This window comes from Aedes albopictus, chromosome 3, assembly GCF_035046485.1.
Source record: "Aedes albopictus strain Foshan chromosome 3, AalbF5, whole genome shotgun sequence".
Taxonomy (NCBI): Eukaryota; Metazoa; Arthropoda; class Insecta; order Diptera; family Culicidae; genus Aedes; species Aedes albopictus.
Genome location: NC_085138.1, coordinates 292,813,359 through 292,822,898, shown reverse-complemented (window position 1 = coordinate 292,822,898; position 9,540 = coordinate 292,813,359).

Genomic DNA, 9,540 nt, shown 5'->3' with positions numbered 1-9,540 from the left:
TTAGTACGGGGTGATTTAGTGAGTTTTTGGAGGCAAAGTGTACAGGCCGCGTTTTCATTCGGTCGTCGTCGTCGTCTATTTGACTGCTCATCTTAGTACGGGGTGATTTAGTGAGTTTTTGGAGGCAAAGTGTACAGGCCGCGTTTTCATTCGGTCGTCGTCGTCGTCTATTTGACTGCTCATCTTAGTACGGGGTGATTTAGTGAGTTTTTGGAGGCAAAGTGTACAGGCCGCGTTTTCATTCGGATCGTCCGCGTGCACGTCGTCGTCGTCTATTTAACTGCTCATCTTCGTACGGGGCGATTTAGTGAGTTTTTGGAGGCAAAGTGTACAGGCCGTGTTTTCATTCGGTCGTCGTCGTCGTCTATTTGACTGCTCATCTTCGTACGGGGCGATTTAGTGAGTTTTTGGTGGCAAAGTGTACAGGCCGCGTTTTCATTCGGTCGTCGTCGTCGTCGTCGTCTATTTGACTGCTCATCTTCGTACGGGGCGATTTAGTGAGTTTTTGGAGGCAAAGTGTACAGGCCGCGTTTTCATTCGGTCGTCGTCGTCGTCTATTTGACTGCTCATCTTCGTACGGGGCGATTTAGTGAGTTTTTGGTGGCAAAGTGTACAGGCCGCGTTTTCATTCGGTCGTCGTCGTCGTCTATTTGACTGCTCATCTTCGTACGGGGCGATTTAGTGAGTTTTTGGTGGCAAAGTGTACAGGCCGCGTTTTCATTCGGTCGTCGTCGTCGTCTATTTAACTGCTCATCTTCGTACGGGGCGATTTAGTGAGTTTTTGGTGGCAAAGTGTACAGGCCGCGTTTTCATTCGGTCGTCGTCGTCGTCTATTTGACTGCTCATCTTCGTACGGGGCGATTTAGTGAGTTTTTGGAGGCAAAGTGTACAGGCCGCGTTTTCATTCGGTCGTCGTCGTCGTCGTCTATTTAACTGCTCATCTTCGTACGGGGCGATTTAGTGAGTTTTTGGTGGCAAAGTGTACAGGCCGCGTTTTCATTCAGTCGTCGTCGTCGTCTATTTGACTGCTCATCTTCGTACGGGGCGATTTAGTGAGTTTTTGGTGGCAAAGTGTACAGGCCGCGTTTTCATTCGGTCGTCGTCGTCGTCTATTTGACTGCTCATCTTCGTACGGGGCGATTTAGTGAGTTTTTGGTGGCAAAGTGTACAGGCCGCGTTTTCATTCGGTCGTCGTCGTCGTCTATTTAACTGCTCATCTTCGTACGGGGCGATTTAGTGAGTTTTTGGTGGCAAAGTGTACAGGCCGCGTTTTCATTCGGTCGTCGTCGTCGTCGTCGTCGTCTATTTGACTGCTCATCTTAGTACGGGGTGATTTAGTGAGTTTTTGGAGGCAAAGTGTACAGGCCGCGTTTTCATTCGGTCGTCGTCGTCGTCTATTTGACTGCTCATCTTCGTACGGGGCGATTTAGTGAGTTTTTGGAGGCAAAGTGTACAGGCCGTGTTTTCATTCGGTCGTCGTCGTCGTCTATTTGACTGCTCATCTTCGTACGGGGCGATTTAGTGAGTTTTTGGTGGCAAAGTGTACAGGCCGCGTTTTCATTCGGTCGTCGTCGTCGTCGTCGTCGTCTATTTGACTGCTCATCTTAGTACGGGGTGATTTAGTGAGTTTTTGGAGGCAAAGTGTACAGGCCGCGTTTTCATTCGGTCGTCGTCGTCGTCTATTTGACTGCTCATCTTCGTACGGGGCGATTTAGTGAGTTTTTGGTGGCAAAGTGTACAGGCCGCGTTTTCATTCGGTCGTCGTCGTCGTCTATTTGACTGCTCATCTTCGTACGGGGCGATTTAGTGAGTTTTTGGAGGCAAAGTGTACAGGCCGTGTTTTCATTCGGTCGTCGTCGTCGTCTATTTGACTGCTCATCTTCGTACGGGGCGATTTAGTGAGTTTTTGGTGGCAAAGTGTACAGGCCGCGTTTTCATTCGGTCGTCGTCGTCGTCGTCGTCGTCTATTTGACTGCTCATCTTAGTACGGGGTGATTTAGTGAGTTTTTGGAGGCAAAGTGTACAGGCCGCGTTTTCATTCGGTCGTCGTCGTCGTCTATTTAACTGCTCATCTTCGTACGGGGCGATTTAGTGAGTTTTTGGAGGCAAAGTGTACAGGCCGCGTTTTCATTCGGTCGTCGTCGTCGTCTATTTAACTGCTCATCTTCGTACGGGGCGATTTAGTGAGTTTTTTTAGGCAAAGTGTACAGGCCGTGTTTTCATTCGGTCGTCGTCGTCGTCTATTTGACTGCTCATCTTCGTACGGGGCGATTTAGTGAGTTTTTGGTGGCAAAGTGTACAGGCCGCGTTTTCATTTGTTACCTCTGTGATAGGTCCCAATCCCAATTTTGCATTTTTCTTTTTGTTTTCTTTTTCGTTTTCTTGTTTGTTTTCATTTGTAAATAATTATGCTTAAGTACTAGAATAAATAAACCAAACCTGTAAATATGTAAATGAATTCCCATAATCTTTTCCAACGATACCATTCACACTAAAATTAAATGTATATAATAAATAAGCTGAATTAGATAAAAATATAAATGAATTAAAATTGAATTTGAATTTTCCATACCCTATTATCCCCCTGGTATCTCAACGTTAAACCATTTCCTATCCTATATGTACATATTCATCATGGCGCGCGGTACCAACTTTGCGGAGACAAACCCTCCCGGGAAATGTTCTCCTATGCTTGGGAATTGCGGAGTCATGGAATGCCTTATAAGCCTAAGCAGGCTCAAGCTAGGCCTCTTTTCGGTAACGAAATTCCGACAGTTTAATTCGTCCGTTATTTTAACAAGAAATTAAAAACCTATTTCTCAGGAACGAAATCCTACGTGAGTGAAGTAGTGCCGGCGATAATCTTGTGCGGCGAAATAGTTACCGGGAGTGCAGAAGTGACCCAGATAGTTGATGCCCAAACCAACAGTGGCATTCATCGGACGATTTCTGCGTCAACTTTGTGAATTTGAAGCCCCGCAGACCAACTCGGCTCAGTCAGGACGCCAGAGGAAGTTTTTTCGGCGGGTATCCAGTGCTCCAACCCGATAGTCGACAACGGCGTCGGCAAGCAAATCGGTTCGGCCACCACCAACTGGTCGAACGGCGAGAGGCCCGAAGGACGAGACCCCTTTCAGCGAAGAGTACCGACAGGTGATGTTGAACTGTGCATTCCCTTTTTTCCCATTGAATTCCCTTCCTCAAAATTAATAAATTAAAATTGTAAATATTCATTTTTTTAGTATTAAAGCATAATTATTTCGCGCGCAATTCCCTTTCCTCCCTCTTTCGTGCATGAAATTGAATTCGCGGTGCAAGATTGGGAAGTGAGTCCGCCCAACGATTCTAACGATTCTCCCGGATAGACCCTGAGAGGGCTAAGTGTAAATAGTTATTTAAATTTTTTTATTGTAAATAGTTTTTTGATGATAGGCCGCGTTTTCATTCGGTCGTCGTCGTCGTCTATTTGACTGCTCATCTTCGTACGGGGTGATTTAGTGAGTTTTTGGTGGCAAAGTGTACAGGCCGCGTTTTCATTCGGTCGTCGTCGTCGTCTATTTGACTGCTCATCTTCGTACGGGGCGATTTAGTGAGTTTTTGGTGGCAAAGTGTACAGGCCGCGTTTTCATTCGGATCGTCCGCGTGCACGTCGTCGTCGTCTATTTGACTGCTCATCTTCGTAAGGGGCGATTTAGTGAGTTTTTGGTGGCAAAGTGTACAGGCCGCGTTTTCATTCGGTCGTCGTCGTCGTCTATTTGACTGCTCATCTTCGTACGGGGCGATTTAGTGAGTTTTTGGTGGCAAAGTGTACAGGCCGCGTTTTCATTCGGTCGTCGTCGTCGTCTATTTGACTGCTCATCTTAGTACGGGGTGATTTAGTGAGTTTTTGGAGGCAAAGTGTACAGGCCGCGTTTTCATTCGGTCGTCGTCGTCGTCTATTTGACTGCTCATCTTCGTACGGGGCGATTGAGTGAGTTTTTGGTGGCAAAGTGTACAGGCCGCGTTTTCATTCGGTCGTCGTCGTCGTCTATTTAACTGCTCATCTTCGTACGGGGCGATTTAGTGAGTTTTTGGTGGCAAAGTGTACAGGCCGCGTTTTCATTCGGTCGTCGTCGTCGTCGTCGTCGTCTATTTGACTGCTCATCTTAGTACGGGGTGATTTAGTGAGTTTTTGGAGGCAAAGTGTACAGGCCGCGTTTTCATTCGGTCGTCGTCGTCGTCTATTTGACTGCTCATCTTCGTACGGGGCGATTGAGTGAGTTTTTGGTGGCAAAGTGTACAGGCCGCGTTTTCATTCGGTCGTCGTCGTCGTCTATTTAACTGCTCATCTTCGTACGGGGCGATTTAGTGAGTTTTTGGTGGCAAAGTGTACAGGCCGCGTTTTCATTCGGTCGTCGTCGTCGTCGTCGTCGTCTATTTGACTGCTCATCTTAGTACGGGGTGATTTAGTGAGTTTTTGGAGGCAAAGTGTACAGGCCGCGTTTTCATTCGGTCGTCGTCGTCGTCTATTTGACTGCTCATCTTAGTACGGGGTGATTTAGTGAGTTTTTGGAGGCAAAGTGTACAGGCCGCGTTTTCATTCGGTCGTCGTCGTCGTCTATTTGACTGCTCATCTTCGTACGGGGCGATTTAGTGAGTTTTTGGTGGCAAAGTGTACAGGCCGCGTTTTCATTCGGTCGTCGTCGTCGTCTATTTGACTGCTCATCTTAGTACGGGGTGATTTAGTGAGTTTTTGGAGGCAAAGTGTACAGGCCGCGTTTTCATTCGGTCGTCGTCGTCGTCTATTTGACTGCTCATCTTCGTACGGGGCGATTTAGTGAGTTTTTGGTGGCAAAGTGTACAGGCCGCGTTTTCATTCGGTCGTCGTCGTCGTCTATTTGACTGCTCATCTTAGTACGGGGTGATTTAGTGAGTTTTTGGAGGCAAAGTGTACAGGCCGCGTTTTCATTCGGTCGTCGTCGTCGTCTATTTGACTGCTCATCTTCGTACGGGGCGATTTAGTGAGTTTTTGGTGGCAAAGTGTACAGGCCGCGTTTTCATTCGGTCGTCGTCGTCGTCTATTTGACTGCTCATCTTAGTACGGGGTGATTTAGTGAGTTTTTGGAGGCAAAGTGTACAGGCCGCGTTTTCATTCGGTCGTCGTCGTCGTCTATTTGACTGCTCATCTTAGTACGGGGTGATTTAGTGAGTTTTTGGAGGCAAAGTGTACAGGCCGCGTTTTCATTCGGTCGTCGTCGTCGTCTATTTGACTGCTCATCTTCGTACGGGGCGATTTAGTGAGTTTTTGGTGGCAAAGTGTACAGGCCGCGTTTTCATTCGGTCGTCGTCGTCGTCGTCTATTTAACTGCTTATCTTCGTACGGGGCGATTTAGTGAGTTTTTGGTGGCAAAGTGTACAGGCCGCGTTTTCATTCGGTCGTCGTCGTCGTCTATTTAACTGCTCATCTTCGTACGGGGCGATTTAGTGAGTTTTTGGTGGCAAAGTGTACAGGCCGCGTTTTCATTCGGTCGTCGTCGTCGTCGTCGTCTATTTGACTGCTCATCTTAGTACGGGGTGATTTAGTGAGTTTTTGGAGGCAAAGTGTACAGGCCGCGTTTTCATTCGGTCGTCGTCGTCGTCTATTTGACTGCTCATCTTCGTACGGGGCGATTTAGTGAGTTTTTGGAGGCAAAGTGTACAGGCCGTGTTTTCATTCGGTCGTCGTCGTCGTCTATTTGACTGCTCATCTTCGTACGGGGCGATTTAGTGAGTTTTTGGTGGCAAAGTGTACAGGCCGCGTTTTCATTCGGTCGTCGTCGTCGTCTATTTGACTGCTCATCTTCGTACGGGGCGATTTAGTGAGTTTTTGGAGGCAAAGTGTACAGGCCGCGTTTTCATTCGGTCGTCGTCGTCGTCGTCGTCGTCTATTTGACTGCTCATCTTAGTACGGGGTGATTTAGTGAGTTTTTGGTGGCAAAGTGTACAGGCCGCGTTTTCATTCGGTCGTCGTCGTCGTCTATTTGACTGCTCATCTTCGTACGGGGCGATTTAGTGAGTTTTTGGTGGCAAAGTGTACAGGCCGCGTTTTCATTCGGTCGTCGTCGTCGTCTATTTGACTGCTCATCTTAGTACGGGGTGATTTAGTGAGTTTTTGGAGGCAAAGTGTACAGGCCGCGTTTTCATTCGGTCGTCGTCGTCGTCTATTTGACTGCTCATCTTCGTACGGGGCGATTTAGTGAGTTTTTGGTGGCAAAGTGTACAGGCCGCGTTTTCATTCGGTCGTCGTCGTCGTCTATTTGACTGCTCATCTTAGTACGGGGTGATTTAGTGAGTTTTTGGAGGCAAAGTGTACAGGCCGCGTTTTCATTCGGTCGTCGTCGTCGTCTATTTGACTGCTCATCTTAGTACGGGGTGATTTAGTGAGTTTTTGGAGGCAAAGTGTACAGGCCGCGTTTTCATTCGGTCGTCGTCGTCGTCTATTTGACTGCTCATCTTCGTACGGGGCGATTTAGTGAGTTTTTGGTGGCAAAGTGTACAGGCCGCGTTTTCATTCGGTCGTCGTCGTCGTCGTCTATTTAACTGCTTATCTTCGTACGGGGCGATTTAGTGAGTTTTTGGTGGCAAAGTGTACAGGCCGCGTTTTCATTCGGTCGTCGTCGTCGTCTATTTAACTGCTCATCTTCGTACGGGGCGATTTAGTGAGTTTTTGGTGGCAAAGTGTACAGGCCGCGTTTTCATTCGGTCGTCGTCGTCGTCGTCGTCTATTTGACTGCTCATCTTAGTACGGGGTGATTTAGTGAGTTTTTGGAGGCAAAGTGTACAGGCCGCGTTTTCATTCGGTCGTCGTCGTCGTCTATTTGACTGCTCATCTTCGTACGGGGCGATTTAGTGAGTTTTTGGAGGCAAAGTGTACAGGCCGTGTTTTCATTCGGTCGTCGTCGTCGTCTATTTGACTGCTCATCTTCGTACGGGGCGATTTAGTGAGTTTTTGGAGGCAAAGTGTACAGGCCGCGTTTTCATTCGGTCGTCGTCGTCGTCTATTTGACTGCTCATCTTAGTACGGGGCGATTTAGTGAGTTTTTGGAGGCAAAGTGTACAGGCCGCGTTTTCATTCGGATCGTCCGCGGGCACGTCGTCGTCGTCTATTTAACTGCTCATCTTCGTACGGGGCGATTTAGTGAGTTTTTGGTGGCAAAGTGTACAGGCCGCGTTTTCATTCGGTCGTCGTCGTCGTCGTCGTCGTCTATTTGACTGCTCATCTTAGTACGGGGTGATTTAGTGAGTTTTTGGAGGCAAAGTGTACAGGCCGCGTTTTCATTCGGATCGTCCGCGTGCACGTCGTCGTCGTCGTCTATTTAACTGCTCATCTTCGTACGGGGCGATTTAGTGAGTTTTTGGTGGCAAAGTGTACAGGCCGCGTTTTCATTCGGTCGTCGTCGTCGTCGTCGTCGTCTATTTGACTGCTCATCTTCGTACGGGGCGATTTAGTGAGTTTTTGGAGGCAAAGTGTACAGGCCGCGTTTTCATTCGGTCGTCGTCGTCGTCTATTTGACTGCTCATCTTCGTACGGGGCGATTTAGTGAGTTTTTGGTGGCAAAGTGTACAGGCCGCGTTTTCATTCGGTCGTCGTCGTCGTCGTCGTCTATTTGACTGCTCATCTTCGTACGGGGCGATTTAGTGAGTTTTTGGAGGCAAAGTGTACAGGCCGCGTTTTCATTCGGTCGTCGTCGTCGTCTATTTGACTGCTCATCTTCGTACGGGGCGATTTAGTGAGTTTTTGGAGGCAAAGTGTACAGGCCGCGTTTTCATTCGGTCGTCGTCGTCGTCTATTTGACTGCTCATCTTCGTACGGGGCGATTTAGTGAGTTTTTGGAGGCAAAGTGTACAGGCCGCGTTTTCATTCGGTCGTCGTCGTCGTCTATTTGATTGCTCATCTTCGTACGGGGCGATTTAGTGAGTTTTTGGTGGCAAAGTGTACAGGCCGCGTTTTCATTCGGTCGTCGTCGTCGTCTATTTGACTGCTCATCTTCGTACGGGGCGATTTAGTGAGTTTTTGGTGGCAAAGTGTACAGGCCGCGTTTTCATTCGGTCGTCGTCGTCGTCTATTTGACTGCTCATCTTCGTACGGGGCGATTTAGTGAGTTTTTGGAGGCAAAGTGTACAGGCCGCGTTTTCATTCGGTCGTCGTCGTCTATTTGACTGCTCATCTTCGTACGGGGCGATTTAGTGAGTTTTTGGTGGCAAAGTGTACAGGCCGCGTTTTCATTCGGTCGTCGTCGTCGTCGTCGTCTATTTGACTGCTCATCTTCGTACGGGGCGATTTAGTGAGTTTTTGGAGGCAAAGTGTACAGGCCGCGTTTTCATTCGGTCGTCGTCGTCGTCTATTTGACTGCTCATCTTCGTACGGGGCGATTTAGTGAGTTTTTGGTGGCAAAGTGTACAGGCCGTGTTTTCATTCGGTCGTCGTCGTCGTCTATTTGACTGCTCATCTTCGTACGGGGCGATTTAGTGAGTTTTTGGTGGCAAAGTGTACAGGCCGCGTTTTCATTCGGTCGTCGTCGTCGTCTATTTGACTGCTCATCTTCGTACGGGGCGATTTAGTGAGTTTTTGGTGGCAAAGTGTACAGGCCGCGTTTTCATTCGGTCGTCGTCGTCGTCTATTTAACTGCTCATCTTCGTACGGGGCGATTTAGTGAGTTTTTGGTGGCAAAGTGTACAGGCCGTGTTTTCATTCGGTCGTCGTCGTCGTCTATTTGACTGCTCATCTTCGTACGGGGCGCTTTAGTGAGTTTTTGGAGGCAAAGTGTACAGGCCGCGTTTTCATTCGGTCGTCGTCGTCGTCTATTTGACTGCTCATCTTCGTACGGGGCGATTTAGTGAGTTTTTGGAGGCAAAGTGTACAGGCCGCGTTTTCATTCGGTCGTCGTCGTCGTCTATTTGACTGCTCATCTTCGTACGGGGCGATTTAGTGAGTTTTTGGAGGCAAAGTGTACAGGCCGCGTTTTCATTCGGTCGTCGTCGTCGTCTATTTGATTGCTCATCTTCGTACGGGGCGATTTAGTGAGTTTTTGGTGGCAAAGTGTACAGGCCGCGTTTTCATTCGGTCGTCGTCGTCGTCTATTTGACTGCTCATCTTCGTACGGGGCGATTTAGTGAGTTTTTGGTGGCAAAGTGTACAGGCCGCGTTTTCATTCGGTCGTCGTCGTCGTCTATTTAACTGCTCATCTTCGTACGGGGCGATTTAGTGAGTTTTTGGTGGCAAAGTGTACAGGCCGCGTTTTCATTCGGTCGTCGTCGTCGTCTATTTAACTGCTCATCTTCGTACGGGGCGATTTAGTGAGTTTTTGGTGGCAAAGTGTACAGGCCGCGTTTTCATTCGGTCGTCGTCGTCGTCTATTTGACTGCTCATCTTAGTACGGGGTGATTTAGTGAGTTTTTGGAGGCAAAGTGTACAGGCCGCGTTTTCATTCGGTCGTCGTCGTCGTCTATTTGACTGCTCATCTTCGTACGGGGCGATTTAGTGAGTTTTTGGAGGCAAAGTGTACAGGCCGTGTTTTCATT